A 14,177-nucleotide genomic window follows, 5' to 3' on the forward strand; every position below is an offset into this window, starting at 1 on the left:
TTATTGTGAAGCATATGTAATTTCAGTGTGAACAATGTGTGAAATTGGTATGAACCATGTGTGATTGTGGTGTGAATTTAGTGTGAACCATGTGTGAAGTGAAGTTGTTGTGAACCATATGTAATTTCAGTGTGAACAATGTGTGAAATTGGTGTGAACCATGCGTGATTGTGGTGTGAACCATGTATGAAGTGAAGTTGGTGTGAACCATGTGTGATTTTAGTGTGAATAGTGTGTGAATTCGGTGTGAATAGTGTGTGAACGATGTGCGAACCATGTTCCGAAATTATGGTGAACAATGTGAGAATGATGTGTGAACCATGTGTGAATTTGGTGTGAATGGTGTGTGAACCATGTTCTGAACTTATGGTGAATAATGTGTGAATTATAAAAGGAAACTACACTAACTAACCCTATTAAAAGTGATTCTTGAACATTTTCTTGATTATAATAAGTCATTATTAGACTTATTTTCTTGTAGTGAGGCAAGAGTATGATAAGAAACTTGTACATACTGTCAATATCAAATTGTACTGTCTTATTTTGAAGTGTTGAAATAATTTCTAAGTGATGTGTATTATGATATGGCCTCGGCTGAAATCATGAATATATATATATACATATATTTCTTTAATATAACCAAGAAATAAGCATTGGTTACATGAAAACACTTATGATGCATAACTTATATATGAAATTCCACCACAAATCTACAGACTGATGCATAACTTGATAAACGAAAAAGTAAAATTTGATATAGTTTTTGCAAGAGAAGATTTGATTGACTGACTGGCTTGTATTAAAAATATAATGTCTCAAACTACCAACCAATCAGTGTCCAATCAAATGTAGATGGACTAATAGTAAATTTGAATTTAAAGATATTATAATAACTTATGACAGCAAAATTATTGGTCTTTTAGATCAAGGAATCAAAACTACTGACATTTCTTATTTAGGTAGCATTTTTAACTAAAATGTGGGGGATTTTTTTCAGTCAAACATGATAAATATTGTAAAAATTCAAAGAAAAAGTCTGTAACATAGATGTATATTGAATGAGCAAGTATTTCCATAGACCTATAAGGCTATAAAGCAAGTACTTAATATGAGAATCTTTGAAAATTTGGACTGAGAGAGAGAGAGAAAGAGAGAGAGAGTTCTTATTTGGTCTTATGAACCTTATGGCTCGTTTAGTGTGCAGATTGGAGTAGACTACTCTAGAATATTGATTAGGATTGAAGATGATAAAACACCTAGTAAGATTATCTATAATAGACAAAAGAGTGGTAATTTCTGTTTCTTGGGTTGACTAGAATGAGGAATGGGACTGTATTTTGGGAACTTTTGAGGAAATAATATTCTGGTTGTTGTGGGGTATGCACTATGATTAGGCTTGTTTTAGTTATAATAACTGTTATTTAAGGATGTCTTTCACATTAGTTACCATATGTACTAAGTGGTCAAAAGTAAGACATAGCTTATGGCAATGCTGGCCAGAGTTGCATTTGGTTCTGCATTTTCTTTAGAGATGAAATAACTTCTGCATATTTCTTTAGTCCAAATGCAGATTTGGCCTATGAATTTCTCTGTGAAGCTCATCTTCTTGCGCAATTGCAGCCAATGGGAAAGCAACAGTGAGTGAAAAATCTTTAGAATATGTGTTAATATCTCACAGTGTCCAAACAATTGTCTTGAGCAATATTGTTGAGGATCATAATCATATTCAGACCACATGTTCTGATATATATTTATGGCAAAGCAAACAACTTAACAGTGGAGAAAAGGTGGTTTAAAATTAAGGTGACAACTAGAACTTGCAGTTGGTACACGTGGGGCTGTAGAATTGGTTTGGCAATCATTTTCTGATGTGTTTTGGGTTTTTGATTGAGAAATATCTTAGCTCAAGCAAGACCAACAGTGGGATGGCTTATGGATTATTATGTGTATATATTTGTTAAATACTAACTTTGTTAGAATTTTGTGTGAACAGAGGTGAATTTAGTGTGAACTATGTCTGAATTTGGTGTGAATTATGTGTGAGGTTGGTGTGAATTTGGGTGAGCTATGCGTGAACCATGTGTGAACCGTATGTGAAGAAAGTGTGAATATATCTGAGTTATGTATTAAGCGCTTATTTAATTTACCTTTTCAGATGTCACTCCTCATGCTTCCTACTGAAAGGCATTATCCAGCAAAGGTTGCGTATAGGGGAGGGAGCATTATGAGTACAATAATAGCGAAGTTCACGACATTTGACTTGTTGGAACGAGCGAAACAGTCACCATTCAAGCAATTTTTCTTAGCTCCGCCTCTACAATATTCTGGAGTTATTATTCACCAGTTACTGCTTAGGAGAGTTGTTGGTAGAGGAAAGAACGAATACTGCTTGAATTTTAATATTTGTGGTCAGAATACAAGGTTTGGAATTAGTGAATTTGGTTTGATCACTGGATTGAATTGTGGAATTTCTCCGGATCAGGCAAAGTATAAAGAAATGACCAAGAGTAAAATACTTCTCCAGACATACTTGAACAATAAAGAATGTTTGTCTTCTGAAGAGTTGGAAGATGGATTCAAAATGTGCGATGTGAAAGAAGACGTATGGAAATTAGGTCTATGTTTTTTGGTAGACTCTCTTTTATTACCTAGTGAACCAAAGAAGAAATGCTTTATTGATGTCCTTTCCATGGTGGAAAATGAAGATGATTTCTTCAACTATCCTTGGGGGAGATTATCGTACGAGAAGACATTATTCAGCTTGACAAAATATATGGAAAGGCTAAGGAATAAATACTTGAAGAATGTTGAGCAAAAGACAAAAAGATATGGAAAGGCTAAGGAATAAATACTGCATGTGTGAAGCATGTGTGAACCAAGTGTGAAACGTGTGTGAACCCAGTGTGAACCCAGTGTGAACCCAGTGTGAATTATGTGTGAAGCAAGTGTGAATCATATGTGAACCAAATATGAATCATGTGTTAAGTACTCGTGAACCAAGTCTGAACCAAGTATGAATCATGTGTGAACAAAGTGTGAATAATGTGTGAACAAAGTGTGAACGCAGTGACCTAAATCGCGAAAATGTGAACCAAGTGTGAACAAAGTGTGAATAATGTGTGAAAAAAGTGTGAACACAGTGACTTAAATCGCGAAAATCATTCGAAAATTCGTCATCTCAACATAAAATTATTTCTTTTCACAGATTTTTTTAGTGTATAGTAGTTTCAAAATTCTATTTAAACTATTACACAAGACACCCATAACCTATAAATAAAAAAATACTTACTCATTATCAAATCAAATGTTCAATCTTCTTCAAGTTTGGGAGATGATTTTTATTTAATCTTCTTCAACTTGGGTGAGAAGAAAAGAGATGTGGGAGATAACGTCACTTTCTAAATCTTGGTGCAAAAAAATGGTGATGACCTTTGAGATTTGATGATTTGAGAGAGAATATGTGTTTGCTATATTTTGTGAGAGTAGATCATTTTCGTGGCTGCTAGGTACGTGCAAGACAAACAAAAGAGAGAACAACTTAATATCTATTGAAGGGTATTAATGTCTTTTTAAGTGCCTATAAGGTCATTAATGTGAGAAACATTAATGAGGGGTTATGGTTATAAATATATGGTGAAAAAGGATTAATTCATGGAGTTACCCTAAATATACTAGTCAATTGTTACGTGTTTGTTTAGCACGTTAATTAAAAAAAAACAAATACTAAAAGTAATAAAATTATGTTATTATGTAAGGGTTGTTGTCCATATTTACATCGAGTGACACGTGTCATATTTTAAGGAGAGTGAAGATTTCATGTAAGCCTATTAAGTCCTTTTTACACCAAAATTTTGAGAATAAAATAAATAGCCTCAAAATTTAGGCTCGAAAATTCTAAGTTCGGGATCTACAAATGTTATCAGTACACTTATACGAATTGTCAAGTAGTTGTGGATCTGTTACTAGCACTCGAGCATGATTCGCATCGTTCAAGCCTGAGTCGCAGGCTCGAAGACACCAACCTTCTCTGAGGAGCATATACTACCAAATTACTGGATGAGGAGGAGGTTACAACTTGAACGATGAGCTCGAAGCTTGGTGGCCTGGGATGAAGAGGGATGTGACAGAATATGTGGCTAAGTACTTGACATGTCAGCATGTCAAGGCTGAGCATCAGAGACCAGCAAGGCTATTACAACCTTTGGACATCCCAGATTGGAAATGAGAGGCCATCACGATGGATTTCGTGGTGGGGTTATCGTGGATCGATACACCAAATCAACTCACTTCTTACCAGGGAAGATGACTTATACAGTTGACCAGTACACATATCTCTATGTGAGAGAGATAGTGCGCCTTCATGGATCTCCGAGATCGATTGTGTCAGATCGAGACCCCATATTTACTTCCAAGTTTTGGGGAAGTTTGCAGAAGGCTATGTGTATACAACTGAAATTTAGTACTGCCTATCATCCTCAGACAGATGGACAATCTAAGAAAACGATACAGATATTAGAGGACATGCTGCGAGCATGTTTGCTGGACTTTAAAGGGTCTTGGAGTAAGTATTTACCTTTGATAGAGTTTTCCTACAATAACAACTATCAATCGACTATTGGAGTGGCTCCTTATGAGATGTTGTACGATAAGAAATGTAGACCACTCATTCATTGGATGAGACAGGAGAAAGTAAATACTTGGGTCTTGAGGCAGTTCAGAGGACCAATGAGGCTATTGAGAAGAACAGAGCTCGAATGCTTGCTTCTCAAAGTAGACAGAAACGTTATGTTGATTCGAAATGCAGGAACGTGGAGTTCCAAATGGGAGACTGTGTCTTCCTTAGAGTCTCACCATGGAAAGGGTGAGGAGATTCGGGAAGAAGGGAGCTGAGCCCTAGGTTTGTAGGACCATTTGAGATCCTGGTGAGGATCGGTCAGGTAGCCTATAAATTTCCCTTACCTCTGGCACTGTCAGCCATACATATTGTGTTCCATATTTCGACACTTTGGAAGTATGTGTCAGACGTGACTCATGTATTGAGTTACGAGATTCTGGAGGTTCAAGCAAATCTCTCCTATGAGGAACAACCAGTCCAGATACCAGACAAGAAGGACAAGGTCCTAAGGAACAAGACTATACCTTTGGTTGATGTATTATGGAGGAACAACAAAATCGAGGAAGCGACCTGGAAACTGGAGTCAGATATGCAGTATCAGTATCCCGAGATGTTCAAGTAAAATTTCGAGGATGAAATTTATGTAAGGATGAGATAGTTGTAACGTTCCAAATGCCCTAATAAGGCTTAGGGCCTTGATTAGGGGGCAGGATGGAAAATTATGAAAAATTATGTGTTATGTTATATATACGTGCATTATTGTATGATTACAGGTTTTATATTAAAATATGACTTGATATGCATGTTTATGTATATTAAATATGCATGTGGGCCCGTTTCTTACCAGAATGGTAATTTTCGTAATTTGGCCCGTTACGGGTATATTTGGAATATATGTGCATATACGTGATATATGTGTGAGACCACATTATTATGTTGATATATTTGGGTTACTCGATACGAGGCGATCCTAGGGAGCAAGTTAGCTGGAAAGTCACAACGGGACCAATAATCGACTCGGGATGAGTCAAGGGGATTATGGGTATTTAGTACATTACCAGGAAATTGGGTAATGAGAATGAATATTCGAGGAAATATTTGGAGTTAGTGAGATTAGGAAGGAGTTATGGGGATTTTGACCATTTTACTCCCGATGACGTTTTTGGTACCCCGAGCCTTGGGATTTGCTTAAGGTTACTTGAACTCGAAGTCACCTGACATAAACAGAAAACATGTTCAACTCTCTCATTCTCTCTCCCATTCTCTCATTTTTTGCTCGTTAGCGTTTTCGAAGGAAACTCAAGTTTTAGAGCTCGGATTCAAGCGATGTTAGAATCATAACGATTCTAGGGAAGATTAAAAGCTTGATAACTTGAGGATTTACCTGGAAAACGACTTAACCAAAGGTAATTTAAGCTTTGAGTTTTTTAGTTTTGTTTTCCATAAGTTCTTAAGCTTTGACTGGATTTTATGATTTTGGTGAGTTTTTAATCCGTTTGAAAGTTGAGTTTTGTTGTCTGTGATATATTGATGATGTTTTGGGATTGAATTATGGTTTGGTACAGTTTTGAGGTGAGTTTTGGGAGGAATTGGATATGAGAATGCTGGGTTCGCGGGGTCGCCGCGACCCTCATGAACTGTGGAGCTACATCACGGCCCATGTCCAGAGAAAATAAGGGTTGGGCTCTCTAATTTGTGGAGAGTCGCGACTCTAATTATGGGGAGTCACAGCTCTAATTAAGGGGTGTCGCGGCACAAATAGAGGTTTTTGGCCAAAGAAGGTTTTGAGTGCGGGAACTCAAACCTATGGGTTCAGGATTGAACTTACAACCTAGTTTAGTAGAATTCAACGTCTCGGAGGCTAGGACTCGGTCCGGAAGCCTTTATTTGCTCGTTATTGATGGGATTCTATATTTGGTTGTGACCAGGTTACTACTAGGGGCTCGGAAACCAGGATCGTGCTCGAGGGTCATTTTTATTTTACATTACACTCTGTTGACGCCATTTTTCGTCAATAGTGAAAGAAGAGCACGCAAACGATAACTGAAAATGGCCAATTCAAATAAAACAATATAAACACATGATTGTTACGTGGTTCTGCAGTTAAATCTGCCTAGTCCACGAGTCTTTATTATTAAACTCAATATTATCTCCAGGAATTCTTCAGGAATGAATTCTCCAGAGTTTTCTCTCAAGGATTAGAATTTCGGTCCCTTACAATGGTGCATGCCTTCTCTATTTATAGAGAAGGCTAAAGAATACTATCCCACATATTTTGGGTAGTTACTCTTTTTGTATAAATAAAATTAATGGATTTAAATGCCTATAATCAGATATACAAGGAAACGTCCCCTGAAGACCAGGAGACGTATGATACCAAATAATATCCCACGATTCTAGGGGATTTACAATAATAAATGAGGATTACATCTCATATTTATAACACTTGCAGATATTCAAGGTGGTTATAGCGTATCTCTAAGGTTTTTAGCCTCTTAGGTCTCCCGTCATCTATCGAGCTAGGAATATCTCCCGAGGCCACACGACTTTCGAGATCGTACGTGCGTCGAGCTCGGGACCCCAGATCCGAAGTCGTCCCTGAAGATGAGTGTGTTCCCGGAGCTATCTTCCGAGATCATGAATACTTCGAGGTCACCATACTCGAGGTCGTCTATATCCTGCAAGCTCGACATACAATCCTGGAGCATGTTTCCAACCTTATGAGTCCACTGATTTGCGAATCCAACTTTCAAGATCATAATTAATATAGCTCGAAATCTGGGTATAACATCTTGCCCCCTCAAAAGTATTTGTTCGAATCCTAAGAGAAAGAAACTTTTGAACTACTTTCTTTGAGAACTGTACCGTCATACACTCTTGAAAATGGACACGCGCCAATTTGGCATTGCTCATTGTTGGTACTTGAGTACCTTGGAAACACGCCCACGATCGTCCGTCTGACACCTTTTCGGCGCTATCTTGTCATTGATCCCTGACCATTGGATTTTGCAAGGATTTTGTTCAACGTTCCAGATTAATCCTTTTTTTCCCACCTATATATATAAGACCCTACTCTTCGTCTTCATTTTCACCTTTGCTTACCAAGGGCAAGAAAAAAGGAAAAAAGAAACCAGAGACCTCCTCACAAAAGTTTTCATTCTGCGCATGTTTTCTCGGCCAAAGAAACAAAGAAATTCTGGTCTGTTCGAGTCAGTGAGTTCCTATTTGCAACCTCTTCTCCAATCAACAATCTCTCTGCAGTCACCATTATTGTGTAAGTAAGCAATCTCTGTTTCCCATTTTGTCAGTTTTTTTTTAAACTGTTCTTGCTGTGTATGTGTATTTACTAGTTTACGTCCTTAGCATAATGTGATAGGGGTTTTGACCCGATAGGCTCAGATGCTTTTTAGACTCCCGTACCGGATTTACATCACTGGCTTATACCCAGTTTTCATATTTGAGTGAGGTTCCAATTTTTCTGGGTTTTGAAATTTTTAGGCAACGTTTCTTGTACACTAAGTTTTCGGATAAAAACATGGGCCTTGATAAATGAACGAAACCCAAAGACGCCTTTCCTAGTTAACCGCCACTCTTCTTTCCCTTGAATTTCAGGATTTTCAAAGAATTATCCACGCTCCTTTTCTTTTTCGTGGAATACACGCCCCTGACTCCTCAATAAGGGTCTTAATATTTAGGTTGTCTCGTTCCTAAATCTCTGAGCTCATTCCATCGAGCTCGTGATTCTTGTATGCATGGCCCTCACCATTTTTTATTTCTCGTTAGATGTCACAGAATCTGGAAAGACGGTGGGGGTCATCGCAGGCAATCCCTTACGAGCCAAAATCTCCGAGCCCAGAATCGCTGTTCGCCCGGAATCAACATCGGATAAGAGAATACGAGCTTGCGCACGAGCAAGAAGACATTCGAGCTCATTACCGCCGTCAGATAGACGAAGTCATCGAGGGGAAGAAGAGAGTTCTTCGGGAGGCCATCTATCCGGAATCTAATTCAGGCCCTAGGCTGATTCCTCTCGATCCTGCTTTAAAGGTTACTGTCGCATACCCCCCCGGAGAGCTCAAATTTTCATTAATGGGGGAACCTTCCTCCTCACAGCCGAGGAGAGAGATGTTCGAGGCCGAGCTCGACTGGAGCACGGTTACCACAACCAGTCAAATATCTGAAATCCTGGCTTTTCATGGCCTTGGTTTGTCAGGCACCTTGAAGTGTCGAGCTCCGACTGGTCAAGAACGGAGCTGCTTCGCCCTTGGCGGCCGTGACGCCACAGTGAAATATGCGGCATGGAGCCAAGAACATATGAGGGCAGGAGCACTACTGCCTTTGAAGTCTTTTTTCAAAGACTTTACTGATTTCGTTGGGTTGGCTCCGTTCCAACTCAACACCAATTCGTACAGGGTGCTGTCTGCCCTGAGGTCCTTGTACCACGAGCTGGGGTGGGAAGGACCTTCACCTCAAGAGATTTTATATCTCTTTTGTTTAAAAAGTAACCCCTCCCGAGCTCGGGGAGGGGATGGATTTTACTACCTCTCGAGCTACCCCAAGGAGACGAAGGTTTTTGGGGATCCTCCAAACCACCCGCCTGATTTCAAAAGAGCCTTCTTCTGGACAGATGGTCTGTCCCCGTCTCGACATTATTTGTTAAGGCGGATTCGTAAGTATTCTCGTTACCTTTATTTCTGTGCTTGAGACTTTAGTTCATAAATTCATATTTAGTTGAAATGTGTTTCGCCTTTCAGCTAATTTTCAGCGTCCCACCCCTGATGAAGCAATGAAGGGGCACAGAGAGGCCTTGCTCCAACTCCCTTATGGCAGGAGGTCTCTCTCGTTCCTATTACATGAGGGCAAGCTCCGAGCTTGTGGGCTGTTGGGAGAGGGCCAGTCAACCTATGACTGGTCCAATAAAAAATATGAACACTGGGAGGAGGTGCCACTGCCCACAGGCGCCCTTCCCTCGAGGAGAGAAACGAGGCCGCCACTTCCAGTTCGCCCAAGGAGCCCGCTGTCTGGGAATGAGGCTAATGATGAAGCCTCGAGCTCGGATTCGGATGAAGGTAAAGTCCTTCCTACCTCGAGAATGTGGTCCCCGACCTTACTGAAACACAGGCCCAATAGGTTAGTCTCGTGCCCATAGGATAGATATCACTTCTACATATGGAGTTGGGTAGATGACTGCGTCCATAGGTTTGATAGTGGGCTCGGGAAATACGACACCATGTACACCACAGACGAGATGTGGAACAGGATAGCCGTTCAGTATGGGACCAACGATTATAGGGACCTCTCGAGGTTATCACCCACATATAGGGAAGGCACTACCCCCGCCTCCTCTGAAGGCGGGGGAATTTCGTGGTCCCAAAGTTCGAGCTCGAGGGAGAGTTCCAGTTAGGTTTTTTCTTTACCTGGTTTCCCTCTCTTCTCAAACTTATTATTATTGTCTAACTCATTGTAACTGTGCAGGTGCCATGAATCCCGACCTCGACGATGTGCCCATTTGGCGCCCAGAGGAGCAAACGTCCGAGGATACCAGGGAGGTCCGACTGACTGTCCAAGGTACCTAGACGCCGCGAGACGACCCCCACGGCCTAGACTACTGTGAACACAGCCACGGAACCGACTGTCCAGGTTGATGCGTCTGGCTCGACCGTGCCCACCTCGCTTCCTCCGATCGAAAATCAAATAGCAGTTGTTCGGCCCCCGAAGAAACCTTCTACCTCCAAGGTTCAGCTGCCGACGGCCCGAACTCATATTGAGGAGTTCGTGCTCGATGGTGCCATTGGGACAGAAGGGGCTGTGCTCAGCTCGGATGTCCTTTCTCGAGTGGGACAGAGCTTTTCTGGCTTCGGCGCCGAGCACTGGGACCTCGTGCGCAAGGCCTCGGATTGCAATACTCTTTACGACAAGAGTATTGAGCTTACTGCTGCGGCAACCTTCGTAACTCTCCTTTAAATGTTTGTACCTCAGCCCGCGATCTAATTCATTCTTTGCGTTTCAGGCCCTTGTCGTTTCGGCACAGCTCAACTATAAGCTGACCAACGAGGTCCAAACGAGCATGTATCTGGCCTAGAAATCGAAGGATCTCGAGCTTAAGATGGCTGGCGAGCTCAAGGACTCAAAGTCTGAACTTGAAAAAATGAAGACCCGTCTCGAGGAGCTGGAAAAGTCGAATGCCGAGCTCAAGAAGGCCAATGCCAAGCTCGAAGAGGAGAAATCTGTCACCTTCGACTTCATGGAGAGCGAGAAGGCCCGCCTCCTGGACGAGTATAAGGAGCAGAAAGAGAAAGCGGTCGACTAGGCCATGTACAAGCTTTGGGCTGATAATGCCGACCTCGATACCAGCTTCCTGGGCCCTCTCGAGGCCACATATATTGAGCGGTGGAATGCCCGTCTCGAGGCCAGTGAAGCTGCTCGAGAAGCGGCTCAGAAGGATAGTCATGTTATTCGTCCTGGGGGGTCCGGTGCTACTGATGCTGAGAAGGCCAAAGATACTCCTCTTCCTTAAATCTGATCTCGGGGAAATCATTTATTGGGGCTGCGTCCCCCTATTTTTGTAACTATCTTAATTTATGCCCACGGGGCTGATACAATTTCTTTAAATGTTACTTACATGTGCTTTACATTTCTTGTTCGAAATATTTTGCACATTTTTTATATGGATGAATCAGTTATGTTTATTTATTCTTACAAACATAGTTTGGATTTTAGGCTCAAAACTCGATGCTTTCATGCATAGTTTGTTCGAATTATCCGCTTCCGACCTCGTTATTTATCAAGGTCGGATATTACTTTAACCATGAACCCGGAAGTACTTATATGGTATGTAACGTATATGATTTGGTTATATCTTTTTTGTTTAGTTACTTTTCCTCACCCTCAGTTTTTGCTCCGAGGTTAAGAGTTCGAAACTATTTTTCTTTAAGATATTCCAGCCTCAATCTCGACTTATCTCGAAGTAGGTTTAGGTTCCTACTTATTATCGATCAATTTTTTGGCCCGTTTGTTCCAAACCTGTTAAGTTTGCACATCTGGTTAACTCCAAATGTTTTAGGTTTTTGATGGTTCGGTTATGTCTGAACTATCTAAGCTCGCGTACTTGGTTATATCCAAATACTTTATGTTTTTGATGATTCGGTTATGTCCAAACTATCTAAGCTCGCGTACTTGGTTATATCCAAATACTTTTTTATATTCCAGTTATGTCCGAACTATCTAAGCTCGCGTACTTGGTTACATCCAAATACTTTATGTTTTTGATGATTCGGTTATGTCCGAACTATCTAAGCTCGCGTACTTGGTTATATCCAAATACTTTTGTATATATATTTTTTTATTTTTTAAGCTGATGGTATGTATACCAATGATGCCCCCTTAATATCCTATGAGTGTGACCATAGGTTATTAAATTAAGAGAGATTGCAAAAATAAATAAATAAAAAACTAAAAGAGATTACATATTGAACAAAATAGATCTTTTATTTGATGGAATTCAAAAACAGAAAAGCTAATACATATAGAAAATCATGGTTACAGGCAGCACACTATCGGGGGGGCTGTCCTCTTCCCGAGATCGAGAGTTATTATTTTGCGTCGTCGGAGGCGCGGCTACTTTCTGGCTTGCGGCCGTCTGACCAGAATTCTGGTTTTTGACATACTGCCAGTCGTCTGACCAGATTCTGGTCAGACGGCCGCAAGCCAGAAAGTAGCCGCGCCTCCGACGACGCAAAATAATAACTCTCGATCTCGGGAAGAGGACAGCCCCCCCCCCCCCCCCCCGATAGATGGAGAGGACGTAATAACCATCTCGGGAGGGCCTCATCTCGCAGAGGGAGGCAGGAATGCCCAAAAGAGATATGTTAACGAGCTTAAGACAGGGGACGGGTCTTCTTATGAACCCGAACCTAGGGCACCTAAAAGCCAGAGGGTTGAATCACAACCCATAACCTTCACTGAGGAGGATGCCTCCCATGTTCAGTTCCCACATCATGACCCGCTGGTTATTACTCTTCAGCTCGCCAACAAAAGAGTCCACCGAGTTCTCATAGATAATGGGAGCTCAGTCAACATTCTTTACAAAGCAACCCTCGAGAAAATGGGACTCACCCTTCGTGACCTGAAGGCATGTGCAACTACTTTGTACGGCTTTTCAGGAGAAAGAACTGCCTGCATGGGATCCATTGAGCTTCCTGTGACCTTGGGAGACTACCCAGTCTCGGTAACCAAGATAATGGAGTTTGTAGTAGTAGATTTACCATCTGCCTACAATGTGCTACTCGGGAGACCCGCCCTGGTCGAGCTGGGGGCAGTTTCATCTGTAAGGCATCTGGCCCTTAAGTTCCCAACCCCTAGCGGAATTGAGACATTAAAAGGAGACCAGCTGGCAGGGAGAGAGTGCTATAGCATCTCTTTGAGAAAGAAGCAAACGAGCGCTCAAGCTCTCGTTATCATACACAATAAAGATGGAACGGTCTTAGAAATCGACGAGGAGATTGATCCGAGGATTGAGGAGAAAGTTGACCTCGAACCTCTAGAGGAGCTCGAAGAAATTCAGCTCGAGGAAGCTGAACCCTTGAGAAAGGTGAAGGTCGGGAAACACCTCCCAGATGAGACAAAATAGCAATTAATTTGCTTCCTGAAGAAGAACCAGGATGTCTTTGCATGGTCACACTCAGACATGGTGGGGATAAGCCCGAATGTAGCAAGCCATGCTCTAAACATAGATAGGAGCTTCCCCCTGAAGCAACAAAAGCAAAGGCAGCTGGACGAAAACAGGAAGAAGGCACTAAAGGAGGAGGTTGACAGGTTAAAGGCAAACCATTTCATTAGGGACGCCTTTTACCCTGACTGGGTAGCCAATCCGGTGTTGGTCCCAAAGCCTAATGGGACGTTGAGAACCTGTATTGACTACTCAGACCTCAACAAAGCTTGCCCAAAAGATTGTTTTTCGTTACCAAGGATTGACCAGCTCGTGGATGCCACAGCGGGGCATGGCCTGATGTCGTTCACGGATGCCTATTCTGGATATAACCAGATTCCCATGCACTCCCCAGACCAAGAACATACAAGCTTCATCACGGATAAAGGGCTATATTGTTATAATGTCATGCCATTCGGGCTCAAGAATGCTGGAGCCACATACTAGCGGCTCGTAAACATGATGTTTTCGGAACAAATTGGGAACAACATGGAGGTTTACGTTGATGACATGCTTGTCAAGTCTCAACTTAACAAGAATTATGTTGATGACCTCGAAGAGTGCTTCGACGTGCTCAAGAAGTATAACATGAAGCTAAATCCTCAGAAGTGCACTTTTGGGGTATCTTCGGGAAAGTTTCTGGGCTTTATTGTAAACTCTCGTGGAATCGAGGCTAACCCCGACAAGATCAAGGCCCTAATTGATATGCCCTCACCTCGAAGGCATAAGGATGTCCAAAGTCCGACTGGCAAGATGGCGGCCCTAAGCAGATTCATCTCGAAATCTACAGATCGTGGTCTTCCATTTTTCAACTTATTGAGAGGAGGTAAGAAGTTTGAATGGACGGAGGAATGT

Source organism: Humulus lupulus, chromosome 8 (assembly GCF_963169125.1).
Source record: "Humulus lupulus chromosome 8, drHumLupu1.1, whole genome shotgun sequence".
NCBI classification, from domain to species: Eukaryota; Viridiplantae; Streptophyta; class Magnoliopsida; order Rosales; family Cannabaceae; genus Humulus; species Humulus lupulus.